The following is a 22,077-nucleotide window of genomic DNA, read 5'->3' as shown; positions in this document are numbered from 1 at the left end:
TCTCCCTGCCAGCCCCTCCCAAATTCAGACCCAGGAGTTAGAATCTGGGACAACAGGAGCTCTTCCCTCGGCCAGTGCCCAGCCTGGTCCTGCTTTCTTCTTTTGGCCCACAAGATCTATAAACAAAAAGAAAAGTAGAAATATTATCATTTTTTAAAAAATCACCCATTCTCAATATTTTTAATAAGATAAACATCTTATTAAAAAATGAAACACAAGTAAAAACCTTTATTTCTAGTACTGCCTAATTCTGAGAACATTGTCATGTGCAATATTTGGGACATACACACACTCAAAATCAATTGTTGCTTATCTGAAATTCAAATTGAACTAGGTCTTTGTATTTATCTGACAATCTTTTTTCTCCTAGACTGTATTTTCAATTACAATTTACATTCAATATTATTCAGTCTCTATGTGGCTTCTTCTGTAGATCCTTGGTTATAATTCTTCTGTTCAGCTAATCTTCCGTTGGTGATTCGGGCTGATTGATCTATAATTTAGCTGTCAATCTGGTTTGGTGCTGTAGGAGGTGAGTGTAGCTTCCACCTACTTGGCCGCCATCTTGGATCTCCTCTATCTGACAATCTTCTCACTCACCGACACTTTTATATGACGATTTCTTCTGATCAAAGGGGTTTGAAATAGTAAGTACCTAATAATGCTAGCCATTCAAGTACTGAACAGTCTATCAAAGGAAATGGATTAGTATCCCAGAAATCATAATATAGGCAGAGGTCTAACTTGCCTAAAATAAAGGAGAGAAGCCCTGGGGATAAGGGAGAAGGGAGGCAGCTGGCAACAAAGTAAAGATAGGAGACAGAGCATCATCTGAGGACCACAGCTCGTGTGGGGCAATCCAGTGCCACACCAGAGAGAGCCTGCTCTGCCAGTCCTGTCTCCTCCCTCCTGGGCCTCTAAGAAAGTGGAGACCCAGTTCAGCGCTTTGGAAACCATAATATTCCAACAGAGGAACCCAACTGGTTTTCGGCTTCCTTCCCTTCCCTTTGCGTCTCAGCCCAGGGCTTTCACACACGTTCCCATAAAGGCAAGACAAATATTTCTAGGAAGAAAATATTAATTTTGCTTTGATAAGCTCAAAGAAACAGTTAAATTTGTATGTGTATTTTTTAATCCCAATATCTGGACTATATAAACATGGCACATATTATCTCTCCCCCCTCTTTTTTTTTTTTTTTTTGTGGCCTCAAAATTTGATCCAAGTCTGGGAGTTAAAAAGTCCCATTTTGTGTAATCAGGTTTTGGTTGAACATGATTGCTGAATTATTTTAAATTGAAGACACATGTCTGGAGGCTGAGCTATATGTATTATTTCAGGATGGTGTCCATTAGGTCTTATCCACAGGGGCTATCTTCAACTTTTGCCACATTCAATGCATTCTTTATACATCAGTATTTGCAAAATGGTGGATCGTATATAAGGGAAAATTGGAGGGAATATGGTACTCGTTAAAGGGTGATTTTTTGAAATTATCTTGACTGCATTTTTCAGACCTGTTTCCAGTCTCCCCTGCTAAAGGTCCCAGAGCTAGATGGAAGTTTTCTGGGGAAAAAAAAAGAAGAGAATATTAAGACAACAACAGTGCATAAATGAACAAAACTGCAGTTGTGCAAGGCCCTTCTGCAAGGCTACGGCTCTGAAAACTTTGCAACTGAATCAACATTTACTTTAACTCCTTGTCAGCCCTGACCACTTTAAGTGTCTTAATTGCAGATCTAAATCGTTGCCACTGCCGAGGGCTTTTCCCTTTGAGTGCAATTGTCCCTGAACTGAGGCTTTTGTCAGACTTCACCCGGCAAGGGCGGCCCGTTGATTTCGTAAATTGTTGCATCATGTCCGGCCCTGACTTGCAGGTCGCTGGCTCTCCATGAGCAGTTCTCGGGCTGAGGGAAACTCTGACGCTCCAGCAGTCTGGTGTCCCAGCCGCACCAGACATCACTCCACTCCAAAGATGTCCTCCGTGCTAAGAGCTGGGGAGTCTGTTGCATGACTGTTTTAAAGCTTTATTGAGGCATGACTTCCAAACCATAAAATTCACTCATCAGAAGTGTTCAATTCAATGATTTTGGAAAGTTTACAGAGTTGTGCAACCATTACCATTATCTGACTTTAAAACGAACCTCGCGCCCATTTGCAGTCACTCCGCATTCCCATTTCCAGCCCTTGGCAATCCCTAGTCTGCTCTCCGTCTATAGATTTGCCTCTTCCAGGCATTTCATGTAAAAGAAATCAGACAACATGTGGTCTTTTTATGTCTGTCTTCTCTCACTTGACATAACATTTTGAGGTTCATCTATGTTGCAGCATATACCAGTGGTTTTGTTTTTATGGCTAAATAATATTCCAGTGCATAGATACGCCACATTTGTCCACCAGTCATCAGTTGACAGATGCTTATTTGAGTTGCTTCTCCTTTGACGTGCAATAAATCTGATACAGGATTCTTAATGTAATTCACAGAAAACTGTAAGTTGGATTTACTCAGTATTTTTTTAAGGGGTTACCAAGGCTCTTGTTCACGTTGTCTGCTGGGACACTCCAGTTCTAGAATAAAGTAGCCTCCTGAGTGCTTCAAGAAATAATATTGATCAGAGTGAGAAACTTAGTGATTATAAGACATGAAGTGATTAAGAAAATGGGAGGGGGAGCACTAGGAAATTTCGAGACTAAAAGTGGTCTGAATGGTGGCCTCAGTTCCTCTGTGCCAGTGCTGACCTGGAGTTAAAGGGCTCAGACCTGCCGGCCCCATGGTCATGCCTGCTGGCAGCCACAGCCCACGCTGCCTGATTTCTGAAGGCCTGCTGACTTCAATAACATGGAGGCCACTCAGAGAGGAGTGAAGTTGGAAGTGGCAGGGAGGTGAACAGGTCATAACACGGGAACAGAGTTGTCAAGCTTTGTTTATTTTCATGCCTTCTAAGACTTCGGCAACTGATAGGAGATGCTGGCCTCTCTGTCATGGAGGAATGAGTGTTGCACCTGATGGGAAAGCAGCTGTCTCAAAGAGTGCCCTTGCACGTGACCCCCAAATCACCCATCTGGGTCCCTGAAAAACCTACGCCGTGATCCTTCCCCCAGGAATCCTCGCAGAGAGCGGGCACGCACAAAACAACAAGGCTCATAGAACATGGCACAGATCAAAGGAAAAGCCCAGCATTCTCGTCCTGGCTTGCTGCGAGCCCTGTCGGTAGCCTGGGCCAGGCCGCTAACCTCTCTGGGCCTTGAGTGAAATAAGGGAAGTTGACCTCGTGATTCTTGCCTGAAGTTTTTTCTACTTGCAATATTCTGTTTCTCTGAAGACTTTGAAACTAATACTTTTGAAACCCACATTTAAAAGTTAAGCCAGTATTATCATCTTGTGAGCAATCAGCTTACTGTTGTCAAGAGACTCAATGTGGAATGCCAATTGCTGACTAATTAGCATTCAGAACACAATTTTTTTAATGCCACACGGCTTTCCCAGTGGCGCTCCAACCTTGTTTTGCAGATAGGAAAATTGTTGCTGATTTTTCTACATACTCTCTTGCAAGTCGCCTAGCTTCTTTGTATCAGAGTTGGGAATTGGACCCACATTTTAGGGCTTCCAAGACCTTTATTGTATCAATTAATCCAGATTGCCTGGGAGCAAAGAAAATAATCACCCAAGAGCTTGTGTAAAATAATCCACCATTAAAAAAATAAAATCTCTGACTCAGTGGCCAAAAAAAAGCCTTTCTTGTCATTGTTTTTGTTGTATGGCTTAGGCTCTTATTGGAATGGTGAGACCTCCCTGGAGAAAGAGGTCGGAGGAGGCTTGCAGTTCAGCAGTAGGTGGTAAGGCTCACTCTCCCAAGAAGAAAGCATGCTCCCTGCTGAGAAGAATGTCAGCATATCTTTTACTCCCTTTTCCCTGGTCGCCTATGTTTTCTCTCCCTCTTGCCTGTGGAGCAATCTGACATCTCTTGCCCAGCCTCCCAGACACAAAGCCAGCTCCTGAAGGTTTAACACCGTTTTCATTGGGACTTTCAAGTACATCTCTTCTTAATGGAAGGCAGCAATCTTAGCCACTTCCCCATGACAAGAACCAGCCATGGAGTTCCCAGGGATGCCTGCTCCCTTCAACACCTTGCAGAACATTCCAGAACCCTGGCATTTTGACCGTTCTCCAAAGCCAGTGACCATCCTGGTAGTGAAAGAAATCTGGGGACAGATGGTATGAAATTGAAATCGTGTTGTCACTACCCTCACTCAAATCCTGGCTTGTTGTTTTGGCAAATCGCCACTGAACTCCATGGCTCTCATGCTGGCCTGTTGGAGGTCTGCATCGAAATGTGGATGCCTGAACATCAGGGCCGGCAGAGAGGTGGCACATTAAGGAGGAAACTGCATTAGTGTCATGTGGTCCCTCCAGGAAAATCGGAACCACATGGACAATTGAAGAAGTCCACATGCCACCAGACGAATGAGGAGGGCTCTTGTCACTTGTAGACCCATCTGTTGTTGAAAAACAGCCTGCATTAGTGAGAAGCCATTCTGTGTCGGAAAGGGAGCCTAGTCCTTGGGATAAAAAAAGGCTGCAAAAGTTCTTTTTCTGATGTTCATCTTTGAATTTAGCTGAAAGATAGTCTCACGAAGCCATCGGAAGCAAGCGCACAGCATTGTGGGAAGATCCTGACATTCTCTTCTGATTCGCTGTAGATGTCTGACGACCCCTCTGTGTTTCACCTCTCCCATCGGTAAGATAGAAATGGTCAGTGTTCACATTACAAACCAAGCATCAACAGCCCAGGCTGAATTCCGGAAGGCACTGAGTGGGGAGCGGAAGGGAGCAACAGGAGGAGGAAGAATCCATCCCCTGATGCACTCTGGAGGGGTGGCACAGATTCCCAACCAAATCTGCATCACGCTGGTCCCAGTTCCTCCATTTGCCAACTTTGATAAATGCCACCAACAATGCGTGGAGCAATCGGGGTGCTTGGGTGGGGTCAGCCCCTCGCCTGATGGTGTTAGTTTATTCTCATGGCGGAGAACTATATTTTCCCCTCTCCTAAATATTTCAAAATGGTACAAATATTGTGTAAGTCCATACACGTGAAAGTACAAACTTTAAGTTCTTTGAGCAAAGGATTTTTAGAATACGCAAAGTGACATATTACATTTCTCCAAGTTCTTACTAAAAAAATCAATTTATTAATGATTAAATTATGCATGTGTTATTCTATCCCATTGTCATCCCGAAAGGAGGGAGGAAAGCAGGGAATTTAGGGTTGTTTGCATTTTAAAATTTCTGCTCCACCACTGATTACTTGGATGATTAAACAGAGTCTGTGCTTCAGTGTTTATATTTATAAAAATAAGCATAATAATAATCATTATTATTATAGCAACTTCAAAGGATTATTGTGAAAATGAAAAGTTGCATGCTTTTCAAATTGTAAAGCCCGTCTCAAAAGTTAGTTATCATCTACATAGGAAAAAAACAGTAAATCCATCAAAGCATCTGGAAAAGGTTTATCTTTGATACAGTGTTGTGATTAGTGAGTGTGGGATGCAAAGAAAAACTCTGAAAATACTGAGATGAGAAGTGAGCTGTTTTGAATAACATCCTTGTCTGTGGTTCTCGCTTTCCAATTCTGTCTCCAGAACTTCCTTGCTTCGTGAGACGGCTTCTACACACTTCAAAACAGGGAGATGTTGCTGACAAAGAGCTCCAAATTGTGACAGAGAAGACGCCGCTGCCATCTCCGGTCTCATCCAACCCCCTTTGCCTGGAGATCAGACACATTTTCCTGGCGAGATGTTCATTATGCGGAGGTTGCTTTGCAATTTCCTTCAACTTCTGCTTGCGGGCAGGTTAAACTGTGCCTTTACTTCAGGATTCAGGAGAGTTCTGAGGAATGAGAAATTGGAGTCAATTGTGGGGACACTTCTGGAATGGTGCCAGCAGACATGGGCTTTGACAGTATCGTCTCTGTCACAGGTGGTTGTAAATGATTCATTACTTTCTCACAAACATTATTGTTAGAAACACTGGAACCTAGGGTTTCTAAATTAATAAAACTCCTTATCGACAGCACAATATTTCTTCAATAACCTATTTCTGACATGGGCTCATTGCATGAACATATATTGATTTGTTCTTAAATGGATCGCAGTACTGCCTTCCCACCCACGGTCAGAATTATCTGTGCCTCCATACGTCGGGAGTACCACAAGGTTTTCTTCGGCTGAATCGGAGGGAGAAGGTAGGAAAAACTGGGGGACCGGAGACAAGCAGATATGATGCCCAAGAGAAAGGGGGGCCTTAGACTTGAAGAAAAGGGGCCTGAGATGGCATATGATTTAAAGAATGACATCTCCTTAATTTTATGCACTGCCAAACTGTATGAAAATTATAGTCCTTGGATTGGGTTCGGCATCACATGGACCAAACAATTAGATGTTCTTAAAAGTCTTCATTTTCGTCTGGGTGGTACAGAGACAAGCTACTAGCTATAACAATCCAGCTCGCAAAGGGTTCTGAATCTTTTCTCAAGGGGGTGGTCAAGGATACTTTTAAAATTCTGATAAAGAACCAGAATTTTCAGAGGCATAAATAAATACAAAAGTTTGTCCAACAATTACAGGCATTTCATGGATTGGCTGAACTGCATATTACAAAGATCTGAAGTACTTCAGTAGCTCCTGTATTTGACCCTTTCTTAGCTGTTTTTCACATGAATAATGGACATGTTGATGATGGAGAACCTCCTGACCCAGGAAGCCATATGTCATAAATAGTATGTAATACTATTTATGTGACCAATAGCATTTATAAATATCATACTCCTATGTGATAAATAGTAACTTTCTGTTTTCAAATCTTTTTAGTCCTGAATAGACAGCAGATGATGAAGATATCACCCTTTGATTAATCTTTTCAATATCATCAGGTTAATAAAAAAATAAAACTATTTTCTGGAAAAGATTCTTCAATTCTTCAATTTTCAGAAAGAATCTGTATCTCTGTGTTTGTCTGTTTAACTGTCAGTCATCATTGCAACAAAACCTTCCTGAGGAAAACAAGTAAAATCAACTTGGAAGAGCAATAGAATTAAATTAAGAAAGAGCTAAATATATAGTAACTCCTTTTTGTGGCAAATGGGGCAAGATTAAAGCTCTTCCATAAGAAATAAATTTTTCATGCAAATAAAACCTTAGTTTTATTTTTAAAGTACAATATTCCATTAATTTTGAATAATGATGGAAGATTGAATAGATCAGTGTTTCTTCACCCATTCTACTGAGAATTAAGATATACCAACACTCTTTTATAAGATACATTAAAAACACATTTGAAATTTGAAACGATTTTTATCAAGTTTTTATTTAATGAAATCAACTTTTTAAAAGAACGTTATCTTGTTCTGAAGTAAATACTTCACAAATTCATACTCATACAATACAAAAGTATTTTCAACCTAAAAAACAAAAGCATCTTGTAGCCAAATTAAACTTGAAAAATTAATTTTAAACAGCTGAAAATTATTTTAAAAGGCATGTTTTGTTTTTCTTGATTATATCACCAAGTAAATTATGATATTAAAAATACCAGGGTCGAGGGATGTACTCCTGCCACAAAGCCTTCTCGTGTTATTTCCCAAAGAACCAAAAAAGAAAATAATTATATATGGGCTGATTATATAGGTGAGAATATTGCTTAATTGTACTTTAAATTCAATCTCCAAGGTGGTTGCTTTATATAATAAAACAGCCCACAAATCATAAAATTTATAAGTGGACTGTTCTGCATTTGTAGAGTGAATGTTTCATTTTCAGAATTACCGACGCATAAAAATCATCCGTCCCTGCTGGTGAAAGACCAGTAAACTTTCACGTGCTCTGTAAAACTTACATGCTGGAGGCCAATACTCACAAAATTTAATGATCTTTCTGCTAATAAAAGCCAACTTCTTTTTTAAAAAGTAAGGAAAAGAAGCAACATATATACATCCTAAGTGTAGTATTTTTTCAAAGGTGACTGGGTGAAATCACCTATATTATATTTTTAATTTGCTCATGTTTGGTCGAATCCATTTCTTTTTTCTCCGCAGGAATAACTGGACATATGAAACCAAAGCCGGTGTGCCTGGTCTACCGTATTACACCTTGAAGGAAACCAGCTCTTTTTGGAAAATGACAACAAGGTAAAACAAAAATGGGGCTGGTTTTGGTGTTTTCATGTTCATAAAGAAAAAAAAAGAGGGGGCATCAAAAACCATTAACAACCCACTTTCTTTTCGATGTGTTTTGTCATTAAACTTAGGGGTTTTATGCAACTGGGTGTCTGCTCAGTATCCACTGTGTGCACCTCACAAATGCGTTGTAGGCTAAGTTTCTCTTTCATTATTCAGAACTCAGCAAATCTTCTCTGAAAATCAAATATCCTACTAGGTGAGCGGGAGGATTCCCTGGCTGGCTCACAAAATTCAAAGTAACTCCCAATTTAGTTTGCTCTATAGATAAGTACAGTTTAAGCAGCAGTTGACAATTAGGTAAAAAAAAAACAACAAAAAACAACATTCTAGAAAACACATTCTCTCTCCCATCTCCGGGTTTCAGAAGCACTTCTGCCACCGGCCCCATAGGATTCGGGGTTAATCTGAAAGACCATCAATTCCTAAATTCTTTAGTATTGTTTAAAAAGATAAAACTAGGACTCTCATGAGAATATAAAATAAACTCATTTCAAAGAGTATTTTAATTTATTAATTAATGAGGGAACAAGTAAGACGTTATACTAGGGGTCACAGAATTCAATAAACCATGCATACACGGACAATAAGGAATGCTGAGATGAATTTACACAGAAACGCAGAAGAGTACACCCACAGAGCTACGATCAATTACATTCTGCTCGACCCAGTTAATATGCATTTTACAGATAAAAATTATTTTCATTTTAAAAGTTTTCTACAACTTGCAGAATTATTTAAAAAAAACAAAAACAGTGAAAGGTGGAGAAAACCTCAAGGATTCATTAGGACTCTCAGCAACTTCTCTTTCATCTATTTCATAGTATTTTACCATTTTTTCTCATGCAATGTCCAACAACAGAGTCCTCCCAGGTCAGTCGTATACCCGATGTTGTGACTTGGGGAGGACAGGCTGAATTCCAGACAGCAATATGCTCATTCTCTGCTTATAGTCTGTACCAGGGCTGTCCAGTAGAAATATAAAGCAAGCCACGAATGCAGCCACATACGTCATTTTAAATTTTCTGGGAACCATTGTGGGTGGGGGAGATCATCCTACAATGGATATTCTTTTTTAAAAGAAATATTTTTTACTAAAAAAAAAGAAAAAGAAGCAGTTACAACTAATTTAATAAGATTTAAATAAACATTTGCAAGCTATCAGTTCAACATGTAATCATACGAATTATCAATAAGGTATTTTGCATGCTTCTTTTCATTCCATGTCTTCAAAAGCCAGCCTATGTTTTGCGTGTACAGCATATCAGCCACGTTTCAAATGCTTTACTAGCCACATGTGGCCAGCGGCTACCAGGCAGCACAGGTCTATATAAATCAAACACTTGTACACTAGCTAAGTTTTGCAATTTTTGAAATATTAATTAAAACATCTAGATCTGTCCCAGCCCTTCCATGCCCATAGCATTATTTTCAAAGTGGCCAGGTTTCCAGATTTCCTCATTTTGGAATGAGGCCTGATCAATGCCCAGGGTGAGCGGAATTTGAAGTTGTAGCCTAGTGGGGCCCCGTGAAGTTGCTCATTAGCAGTCTGTACTGTTGTCTCTCCCCACGGAGACCATCCTTACCCCTGTGATGTGTGAGAGAGAGAGCGAGGGAGGCCCAGGCACATAGCAATAACCACAGTAATAAACATAATGTTGCTCTGCCTGTCACCCGAGTGTGACAGCGGCTATCAAAAACATTAACTTTTTCTTTTTCATGTCACCCTGGTGAGGTAAAGAGAGGGGGGACATTTCTCATTATCCCTCTTTCACTGAAGAAAAACAAGAGACATTTTTCTTCTTAGCAAGGAAGTCACTAAAGTATACCCACCTCAGTGTCTTGTATGTGCATAGGCCTCAACCGGGCACAGATCGATTCCAGCCTGAGTTCTGCCTCCGGAACGGAGCAGGGCCCCTCTCCACAGCAGGGCCGCCATGACCTCCCCTGGGCTGCCTACCACATCGGTGCCGGGCAGATGCTGAGGAAGAAGGAAACACATGAGCTGGTGAAATCCATCCATCAGAGAAGGACAAAGACTGTATGAGTTCACTTATATGTGGCATCTAAAACACAAAACAAATGAACAAATACTAAAAAACTGAAAAAGTCTCGTAGACTTGAGAACAAATTCATGGTTGCCAGAGGGGAAGGGCAAAAAGGTTAAGGAAATAAGATTACAAATTTCCAGTTAAAAAATAAGTAAGTCGTGGGGATGTAATGGACAGACAGCACAGGGAATATTATCAATAATATCGTAATAAACCTGTACAAAGATAGACAGTTACTAGACTTGGCGTGGTAACCACTTCCTTAGGTATATTAACATTGACAAACTATGTTGTACAGCTGAAACTAATATAGCATTAAATATTACAATATTTTAACAAGTGCAAGCATTTAAATTGTATTTAAAATGTAACTAAACTTTTTTAAAAAAGAAGTGAGCCCCCGCTTCTCCACTGAGCCAGAGCAGGGATAGTGTTGGGACCGTCCCTCTTTAAACCAGCACGCTGACCATCTCTGTGTGTGTTTACTGCTCTTTACTGGCCCTTCTCCCCGCAGGGAGTCCTGGGCAAAGGGAGGAAGTGCCAGGCAGGTTCAGACAATCCATGGATCCCAGATGAAAAACTTTGGGGGAGTGTGTGTTGAGAGAGAGAGAGAGAGAGAGAGAGAAAAGCCATAGGCTGTCCCAAGATCCAAGACCTTTACTGCCTCCTCATTTTCTTAGGATTCAGTGGCTGAAATCAGGGCCCCAGGCACCAGTGGCCTACAGACTGACTTTTAACAGCCCCCTGCATGCCCTCTCTTGAACTTTCAAAGGACCATGCAAGGCAGTCTTCTCCCCACCCATGCAATCAACTATTTTGACTCTGGTGGCCGCCATTTGCAATCATCACCTCCTCTGTGTGATTGGCACTTTACCACCTGGGGGACAGTCATCCCACTCAACTGGCAGTGTTGGTCTGTATTTAACATTAGCTGCTCCATAATAACCTATTGAAGGCTAGGCCCTATAATGTTTGTATAAGGATGGGAGCAGTTAAGAAAAGACTACATGGGCCGAATTCAAGAAGGGGGCTATTTCTTTCCTACTATAAACAGAAATGATTATAAAACCAGAACCCAGAAGGAGCTCCTCACCCTCACTTTTGTGTGAGGGGGTTTCATTTCTCTGCAAGGCCCACTCTTGGCATGCTGACTTCTCTGGGTTTTGACTGCATTCCAGGGAGGGAGATAGAAACCAAAGCAAACAGAGTGCCCCCAAAGGACCGTCTCCTCCCTCCAAAAAGCTTCTATTTTTAATTCTCTGCAGCTTTTAAAACATTTGAAGGGGGAGGTTTCAACAGTCTGTGGTAGAAGAGAATTCCTGCTTTCTCTAAGGACCTCCACTTCAGATACTCCCGGCCCGCAATGGGACACCAGGGCCTGGCCTGGGCAAAGCGGTGATCTTGGCAGTTTCTTTTCAGCACATTCTGTCAACACAAAGTAACTTTTAACAAGTGTGTTTTCCTCTCCACAAAGGAATAGAAAGCATGTTTGGAGCTGGTTGCTAACTATGGGCAAAAATGCACCTACTTTTCCCCCTGAGCGCTGGCTCTCACATAAAAACACATTTTACTGTAGCTCAGTGTTTTATGTGGGTTCTTGACTTTAAACCAGGGACCCCTAAGCTTTCTGTGGGATTTCTCACATCTACCCTACCAGGTAGGTAGCAAAAGGTGAGCCCACTTTTGACGTGTGGGGAAACAGGCAGACCCATGGTGAGTGATCTTCCCGAGCATGTACGTTCTGTGGGGTTGTGGCCTCCGGGCACCTCTGTCCCAAACACACAGTACAGTGTCATCCTGTACACGTCCCACATGCACTTGTCGTCCATCAGCCAAGACATTCAGGAGGTAGACATTTCTTGCATTCTGCCACATACCATGCACCCAACTCCCCAAAGCCTGCTATGCTATGTCTCCTGAGGCCAAAGCAGCGGGTGATAACCCTGAACTCAGGGACCACAAGGAAGAGTATTTCTTAGAATTTCCTTTGTATTATCCCAGGCTGCCTTTGCTGGCTGTCTCTGTACCCGCAGGGCTCACTTTCAAAGAGACATATCTAAGTCAATTGGCCGTAGGAAGTATGAGATGCAAATAACCTCTCAGGATTCCTAAGGATAGGACTTGAAGCTTGGGAAGGAAACGCCGAGTTAGCTGCAGGCGTGAAGGTGATGAGAAGCGCTCCAAGGTGGTGGAGATTTCAAAGTTATTTCTACCTCCTAATGTTACAACCATTAAACCAAGAATTTAAATCTTTAGCCAAAATGCTCTATTTCCTAATACAAAGTTCTTACTTGGCAATATGCTGCTTATAAATGTCTCCTGCTTTTTCCTCTTCTCTCCAGCTTTCAGAGCCCATTTTATATTAAATAAGGAACAAAGCAGTAGAAACCAGAAGAACTAATATGTCTGGGCTCATCCCTTTCCCCATGATTTCATATCAACTTTGAATCCAATGAAGCCTACTAGTAATTCAGCCATGAACTTGCTGCATAAACCCCGGGGGCGGGGGGAGATTTGTAGCATATGTTTTCAATTCATTTACACTGGACTCATCAACATAGGATGCTTTCTGCTTTTTCTTTTTTCTTTTGTTTGATGTTTAAGGAATTATTTCCACCTTTTAAAATAAACCTTTTAGAGCCTCGCTCTGTTCACAACAGGAAGCTGCCGAATGCTAAGAGAATAGGAACTCGAAAGCAGGGAGCTTCAGGGACAGTCCACAATTCAGAGCCATGAATTTAGAGAGGGTTCAAAAGTTGGCAAAGTGAACCTTCTCGTCCCTACCCACAAATAATAAATAACAATCACAACTAGGAAAAGGAGAAAGGTGAAAGCCGCTGGAAAGCCGTAACTTATCTGGTCTCCAGCCTTACAGCTCTCTCTAATAAAGCAGGAGTTGTTCAGAGAACTCAGGTGGTACTGCCTGCAGGGAGCTGAGCTCGTCTTCCGCAGTAAATTACCTGGTCGGGGATAAGCTTTCCTCCAGGCCCATCAGCCAGGCAGCTCTGCGAGACCCATCACCCAGCTCTGTACTTCTTAAATTATCCTTCATCTGCTGTGTCATCTGAAAAGCTAGAGGGAGAATGATCACCCCCAAATCTGACCTCCCCGTACCACTAGGCCTTATATATGTAACTTCCCTGCAAGAAATAGACACAACAGAAATCGACTTGCAAACAGAAATGAGAAGGATAAAGCTTTCTATATGCATCTCTAAATAAACAGTACGATGCTTTCAAACTTCTCCGCAATAAACTAAAAAAAATTTTTCATGGCACTGTGACCCTAAGTCCTTTTCCCAATTAAGATAGCCATAGTGATGCTTAAAACCACTGGAAGTGAGGGTTGGAGAGAGACCCCTTTTCATCTGCATTTTCGCTTGGCAATCAAAAGTCCTTCCAATTGTATTCAGATGTGTACACACAGAGACGGACGCATGCACACAAACATCGAAGGACCTGAAATATTCGAGTAAACGGCAGTGCCTTGAAATGTGATCAAGCCTTGAGAGCAGGTACCAGGCCAATAGAAATAACTCTTACCCATAAAAAGTTCCGTAATAAATCAGAAAGCCTTTTCTTCCATATGTCACCTGACATGTTTAATCTATCTGCTTTGACAGAATTGTGGCAAGCACAGCTGACCATTGGTGAAGTTAGATGGGCTTTTGTGCAGAAGGGCAGGACATTGGGCACAGAAGGGCATGGGAAGGACATTGTGAGCATCTTATAAATGCTTGTGGGCTAGCTCCATGCAGTGGAGGTTACAAAAAGAAGGGGACAAACATTGCTGATGTTCCAGGTTAAAAATACATCTAGCTAATGGGTAGGCAGCAACCGTCAGATCATTAAAAAAATTTAACTTTTGTTTCCTCATTCGCTTCTCCTTAGAATTGAGCCTTTGTCATAAACGCTAGGAAATAACATAGACCTACTCATTTTCACTTCAGCATTTTACTTCTGGAACATATGATTATGCCATAGGTGGGGAAATGTACTCTTTTTAATGTCTACACCTTCTAAACTGCAGGAAACCAGTAGATTTGTTAGTGTCAGGTTGGCTAACTTTGGATCTGCTCATACAATTTGTTTTGGAAGGAAGAACTTTTTACCTGGAGAAGGGGCACACCTTGATCCTGCCAACAAAACGGCTTTTAAATGCCTGCACTTTATTTATGTAAGAATGAGGATCCTGGTTACTATCTCTGAAGCTCCTCTCCCTGAACCAGCTGGAATTCCCTCAGTGCCAAGTCTTCCACAGCATCGAAGAAGAGCAGAAAACCTTCACTTTATTTCCAGATCTTCATCTAAATTTATCATTTGATCCTCCCTGTAAAGTAGGAATAATCTATCCCCAGTTTTACAGACAAGTAAACTGAGACGTGGACAGAGGTCAAGTTGCTGACCCAAAGTTACCTAGTAGCAAGCCCTACACTCAAACCCAGACAATCGACCCGGAGTGCGCGTTCTAGACCACCCACCCGGACACCTGCATGAGAGCCAAATTTCCTCAGTTAGAGATTTTTAATAAGATTACTTAAGGCAGATTATTACTCAATTTTATCATCGGTTAAATACATACGCCTTAATTCTTTTTGCTCATGTTCTCCTTTCTACTTTGATACAGTTAATACACAGACATAAAAGTGCGTAAGTATTCAGCTCCACGAATTTTCACGAGTTGCATGGAACCAACACCTAGATCAAGAAACAGATCATTTCCAGCCCACAAGCTTCCCTTGTGCCCTCCTCCAGGCATTCCTTTCCCATCCATTATTCTCCTTCCCCCCCCCCTTTTTTTTTTTTTTTGCAGAGAGTGGGTGGGTGGGAATATTCTGTTATAGGCACATACTTTGGAAGCAGACTGCCTAGGCTGAAATCCCACTAAGCGTTTTTTTTTACAAATTGCACATCCTTGGTCGAGTTACTTAACTTCTCTGTGCCTGAGTTTTCTCAGCTTTAAAATGGGGATATTAATAGAACCTGTGTTATGAGATTGTGGTGAAGATTAAATACTATAGAACACCTAAAGAGCTTAGATCAGGGTAAATGGAAAAGATCAGGGTAAGCCCTCAGGAAGTGCCAGCTATTATTATTGCTGGGACATTGATCCCCACTCCCAGAGAATGTCCAAGGGAGACCTTGAAGATGCACAGATAGTAGAGCAAGGGAGAGGGAGACAGAGGAATTCTAACCAAGCACGTGCTATATGTCAACCTAAGAATATGCCCAGCTCCAGGTTGGGAAGAGGATCAGACAAAACAGGTTGAGTTAGGGCTCAACGAGTCAGCTTCCTGGTCCATAGAATGAAGATTTCAGAATAAGAGCATTGTTTGAAACATTGTATATTTTCTCATGAGTCCTGTTCACACTCAGCACATGCGCAAATGGACACCAAAGATGAGCAGGCAGGAATGCCTTCCCAGATCATGCACGACCTTTCCATCCCCACCACGACCCTTAATAGTCTAGAATTGAATATAAAACTTTTTATTTCCTACAATAAAAAGAAAAGGGTGTGGATTTTGTTTTCTGCCTAGTTCACAATCTTGTCCCTTCCACCTGTCCACATCATTAACCAGGCCCTTTTGACAACAAAGCCAAAAATCTCTAGTTGACATGATTTTTTAGGTAGATTCAGGCATCATTCCATGTCCCATTTTTTAAATATATTTTGTGCCATTTGAAATATTTTATACCCCTTTCATTTAGAACTTCTCAAAATTCTCTACAGTGTAAATCAACAGTAAATAGCTCATTTAAAGTACACATTCTAAGAAACCAGAAGCCTCAGGAAAATAAAAACACAGGATTGGAAACACGCCATGAAAATTTTTTTCCCAGCCCACCAAAGAATGCATTTATTGCAACACCTACATATTTTATGAAATACTTAATGAGTTATCCAAGTTTAAAAAAGAGGAAGAACAAAAACATTTCAAGTAATAGTAAAAATGACAAGCGTATAATTCCGATTGGAATAAGGAGTTGACTAAAATAAAAGATTACCATAGTTTAGGTTCCCAACATAGGAAGAGATTGAGTATTGAATAGATTGAGGCCTGACAGATTGATTTGAGTTATAACTCCGTTTAGAAAAACTGAAAATGGATAGAAAAACAGTCTAATGCTTGATTCCCCCTCTCTCTCCTCCCCTTACCCTCCCTCCCTCGCCTCTGCGGTCTTTACAACATCTAACGCTGTACACTTGCCAGATCTGATAGATCTTTTTACCACAATAGAGATAATGTTACTTACAGAGCTTTTCAACAGCGTGGCCATGTGGCCGGCCAGGCCCTCTGTCTAAAAGGAACAAACGCTTCCTTCCTGGGTGGCTGGCTGTGCGCTGGAACAGTACATGATGTTCAAGATAAGAAAACGCAAGTTCCAAGCTCCGAGACTGTGCGGTTTAACCAAATGAGGTAAAGTAAGAAATCACAGGACAGTGGGGAGCTGCCTTATTTGCAGCACCGTGTGGGAGCCAGGGCAGGAGTGGAGTCGGACAGCTTCTCTCTCGGTCAGAGGCGGGAAGGCGCTGTCCCCACTCCTTAGTTCAGCGTAGATATAAATAGGACATGAAGCAGCTCTGTTACCTTTTAGGGATATTGTAAATACCAAAGAGATCGTTATTAAGTGATTCTCTATGCCCGTGAGTATGTTTTGAAAGGTAAATTGAATTTATAACCTCCTTTCCAGTGGATAAAGATTGTGTCTACCCATTTCTATAACCAGGGCTCACCTTCGTCCCTCTTAGATCCCTTAACCCTTTAGACAGTCGGGCTCCCTGGAAACAGGATGCTGGTCATCATCTCAGCCAAGGCAACTGGCCTTTAGTCTTTGACTCAGACCGACACCCATGGACCACAATGTGGCCACCTTCTGTCCAGAGCAAGCTGGCCCCCACAGCCTTCTTCTGAACCACAAGCTCCTCTTCTGTCAAATGAGGATGGTAACAATGTTAGTTCCTGCCTCACAGGGGCATTTCTGCTCAGTACCCACTTGCCTGCCCAGCCTGCTGCCACCTAGGGGTAAGCAAGGGAATACATACACCGGCCATTGTTAGCTCTGGGACCCTGGCAAGTCACTGAACTCTGGCTCTCCGCTTCCTAGTCCGTAGAACTGGAAGAATAAAAGCTGCCTCCTGATGAATTTAATGACCTGGAACTCACCAAATTATTACTACTGACTTGGCTGCTCTCGTTTTTATTCAGATTATTTGTATCTTTTGTTTGTGGGAATCTGCCAGGCGCCAGGGATGCCCTAGGCCTTATTCTTGCCTTGCTTCCATGGACGCAACTTAAACTCTGACCTGTGGAGGTCAAGGGCCTCTCAGCAACTCAAGTCCCAGCTGTCTGACTGGACCTCACCCAGACCTGACCATCCCCCAGTAGAGGAAGGTGGGTGGGGGAAAGGACTGACCCAGTCAGGGCGCTATATTCTGTTTCCACTCTGTCCCTTCTCTCAGGAAGCCATTGCTAGGTGAGCAAAATGGCTTCCTCTCTGTCCCCAAACTGTCCTCCGTGGCTCCCTCCTCATGCTGTCTGCTGCGGTGGTGGCCTCGGATTGGTTTTTCAGGTACTGCTTTCAGTAAAACATTTTTGAGCACAGACACCTGCATATGTTTATATATGTATAAATTATGTATACATGGTACTCTGCTAATATGTTTTGTGCATTCTGAAAACACATACACACTCTACAGACATTTTAAAAGTATGAGAGTAAGTAGGAGATGGAATTCAATCATTTTCTTCATGCACCTGGCAGATCATGGTGGGCTCCCCCAGCTGCCGTCCATCCTCCTGGCCCTGTGGGAAGGGTATTGTCCTGTGGGGGCCTGGGCACCCCGTGTTTGCGACAGATTTGCACACAGCCATGAGCCGAGAGCAGGTCCTCTGGCCAGAAAGAGCCTTTGTTCTCATCACAGTAACATCAGTCAGCTTCGTGAGTATGTGATGTGTGCAGTCAAACACGGCCCCGTGCTCAGACGGGTCCCATGTTTGGTCAGGTCTCAGCTGTTGCCATCTTGAAATTCTTGAATTCGTGAAGTTCAGTGGGGCAGTGGAGCACGTGAGAGTGCGGAGCAGATGCACACGACACGCACGTCCCCTGTCTCCTACCGCCCATTCACACACAGCGCTGGGGATGCGTCCTGAACACCCCATCCCCATGGACCACCACGTGTGGAGCTCAGCAAGACGCACAATGAGCACAAAGTTGAGTGTTAAGAAAGCCACCTGCTTCAAGCTTGTGGTAGAATCCCGTGTTTCAAGAAATGAAATAACAACAATTCAGTTCGTTGTGTGACTTGTTTCTACTCACTATTCTGGTAAGAGTTAAATACACAAAACAAATTGTGTAATTTCAGCAATTCCACACACAAGTTAAATGCTCTTATATTTACATTTAAAATTGGCATTGGACAATATAAAGATGGACAGGAAAATCATGCTAATAATTTAAATTTAAATTTTTCTTTTTTTGAAATGACATTAGTTAGCAAATGAAAAATACCATGATAGGTTGAGTGTGTAAAAAATGAAAATATTTTATATTTTCATATCTTCAATTTGATTAATAATATTAATAAATTAATATTAATTTAATATTAATTTAATAGCCCCTTTTCTCTTTCTTTTTGAAAAAGAGATCTCACAGTTTTATTTTACACTACAACCATCTCTGCCCCCAACCCCCTGACCGATGTCCCAATGACCGGCCTAGCTGGAGCGAGTCCACTTCACCCCCTTCTCTCACTGATAGAGAGAAGTTCTCCTCCATTCTGCTCTGAGAAAGGATCTGTCCTTCCAAGACCACAGTAAATAACATGAAACTGATTTCACACTTCATATTTAATTCATTCAACAAGTATTTGTATATTTACATAGTTAAAATTTAAATAATAAAATGTTAAGTATTTGCCCAAGAGCACAGGTATTTCTTCTACCCTGTTTAGGACAAAGCAGAAAATTCCTGCTGAAATGGAAAGATCTGAGTTCAAAAAAACACTGCTATTGAAACTTGAGGCCTGAGCACCAAAGTCTGTCCTTCAGAAATCTTCACCCATGCCCAGGAGCTAATGATTTCCAGAGATGGCCACAGCAAAGAATTCACAGGAGCTTGGGTCACTGTGTCAAGGATCACGTCAAGAAGGGAAGGTCACCAGTTCCAAATATTTCAGAGGTGAAAAGGCCATTCTTATAAATACCGTATCCTCCACATTCAGCACACTGTGGTACGTGCTTTGTCATAATCTGGTGGGCCACCAGCTGTCACCAAGGGAACCTCTATCTAAATGAAATTCCTCAGTCTTCACCAGCCAGATGTCACTCTTACATCTTGGTTGATACCTTCTAGGAGTGGACATGGGTCAGGTGTTTGCCTGTTAAATTGACTAAGTCAGTGATTCTCAAAGTATAGTCCAGGGGCCCCAGAGGCTCCTGAGACCCTTCCAGCAGGTTCATCTAGTTAAAACTATTTCCATAATAACACCAACATGTTATTTGTCTTTTGCATTCTCCTACCTCTCGTGAGTTTACAGTGTAGTTTCCTAGAGGCTGTATGATGTGGAGATTTCATTGCTCTGATGACTAATGAATTGCATTTTAAACATTTCTCCATTTTAATTTTCAATACACTCCCTATTTATAGGTTTAACCCAGATAAACATGAGCTCTCTGAAGTCATCAATAATTTTCAAGAATGTAAAGGGATCCTAAGACCAGAAATTTTGAGAAGCGCTGGATTAAGTGAAGTAGGCATCCATCATACTTTTCATTTCTTCAAAGATGCATTTACCCTCTCCTTCTCACAGCAATTCTTTCTCAAGTGCCAGCACTTTCCAGCGACCTTTATAACTCACTAAGGAGATGGCCATATTGTTGACCATGGGCCTTTGTCACTTAGGCAAACAAGACTAAATGTGCATTCCTACAGGGCTTTGCAAAGTGACTCTTCATCTGACGTAAGCCACAATGCTGTTGTGTAAGCAATCGGATTGTGAATGTCTTTGCATAAAGAAGAACTAGTACACAATAATTTTTTAAGTATATTTTTAAAATATTACCTCGCCCTGGCTGGACTGAGTGCCAGCCTGCAAACCACAAGGTTACTGATTCGATTCCCAGTCAGGGCACATGCCTGAGTTGTGGGCCAGATCCTTAGCTGGGGGTGTGTGAGAGGTAACCAATCAATGTATCTCTTACACACATCAATGTTTCTTTCTCTCCCTCTCTTTCTCCCTCCCTTCCTCTCTCTAAGAATAAATAAATAAAATCTTAAAAGCTATATATTATCTGGTTCCCCCACAAAAAATAAGTCAGTTCAATAATCTGCATCTGACAGGGCATATCCCTGGAAAAGGAAATCTCTAGTACTTCCTAAAGAATGTCTTCAACACACAGCCACGCACATGTACACACATACCCCAAACCCTGCATGAACACATACGGTACTTAATACATGCCTATTTTAGAATAGCCAGTGCTTTTACCTTTTCATGAACTGTGAGTCATTCTCCTGCCCCAGCAAGGGCTTTCTGAGCTTCATAAATAGGGATCATACTCCCTAAGTTCTAACAGGCAGTTTCCTCCAATATGAATGGTCCTGCTCAACTTCACTCTTTTCCGTATTTAGTCACACTGGCCTCTACCACGGAAGAAAAGTATTGCTGGTAGGTAAATACTCCTGATAACTGAAGCTCAGCCACTTCAAATCCCAAGACATTCATTCATTCATTCATTCATTCAAACACCTCCCTGAACCATGAGCCAGGAATCGTGCTGGACCTTGAGAATACAATGACAAATAGAGCAAAGTGTGTTCTCAAACTAGCTCACATTCTACTGGACGTTGATAAGAATTTGTCCTAAAACGTATCCCAATGATCTTAAGAGTGGTGTATGCAAATATTAGAGCTTCTACTTTAATTTTGATGTTATTTTTATGTATGTATTCTGATATAAAAAATATACTAGTTTAGTAGCACATGCATAAATTATAAATAGATAAAAATGCACAGTGCTAGAGTGAACGCCCCCCAATTCTTACCAATGGGGTGTGCAATTTAGACAAAAGTTTAGAAACGCCAAATGAACAGTCTGCTAGGCCTCCTGTTTTGAAAAAGGAGTCCGTCTGTCATCCTCACGAGCACTCCCTAGGCTGGCCGGCAGCTGCTTGAGACTTGCCCATAAAACGAGTGTGTGCTCTTAGCCGGTCAGGCTGCAAGGGAGTTTAGAGATGACATACTAAACCCTTTCTATTCAGAAGCATCAAGCCCCAGAGCAATAACTGACTTGCCCAAGCCATTTCCCAATTTGGTGAAGGAGAGAGCGCTGGTGTTGAAAATGTGATTCTGAGTCACCCTCTCAGTGGGAGGGGCCTGGTGAAAATGCAGAGCCCGACTGAGGATCTGGATGTTTTCGATCAGAATCTCAGGCCCTGGGCCCCAGCTCTGTATTTCCCACAAGCTCCCCAGGTGATTTCCAGCAGGAGTCAGGAGAGGGACACTTGGCCAAGGTCTCTGTTTTCCCCGTGCAGCTCTCTCCTTCCTGCACACGGTCTTGGCTTTTCGAGCAGGAACTATGGTGTCAGTAACAGATGTGCGGTGCTGTTTGACCCGATACAAATGGCTGTGGATGGCTGAGTTTGCTAATTCCAGGGCTGCTTTTCAGGAACCCGAGTGTATCTCCTCCTTTGATGTCGGGCTGTTTGCCATCATTTCTTACCGCCTTCAGCTTGATCACTACTAATCTCTCTTCCCTCCTTCCTTGTCCTTCCCCCCTTTAATTTTC

At 42.0% G+C, this 22,077-nt stretch overlaps 1 long non-coding RNA gene across 1 annotated transcript; it reads right to left on the bottom strand.

Moving 5' to 3' along the window:
* Window positions 1-5,217: 5,217 nt before the first annotated feature.
* LOC123480025 (uncharacterized) lies at window positions 5,218-16,780 on the bottom strand. The gene is made up of 3 exons (XR_006655882.2): window positions 16,544-16,780; window positions 10,069-10,216; window positions 5,218-5,891 (listed from the first exon to the last, which is right to left on the bottom strand). It is a non-coding gene; the product is annotated as an uncharacterized lncRNA (long non-coding RNA).
* Between the last annotated feature and the right edge of the window lie 5,297 nt (window positions 16,781-22,077).

This window comes from Desmodus rotundus, chromosome 6 (genome assembly GCF_022682495.2).
Source record: "Desmodus rotundus isolate HL8 chromosome 6, HLdesRot8A.1, whole genome shotgun sequence".
NCBI classification, from domain to species: Eukaryota; Metazoa; Chordata; class Mammalia; order Chiroptera; family Phyllostomidae; genus Desmodus; species Desmodus rotundus.
This window is presented reverse-complemented; position numbering and strand designations above follow the sequence as displayed.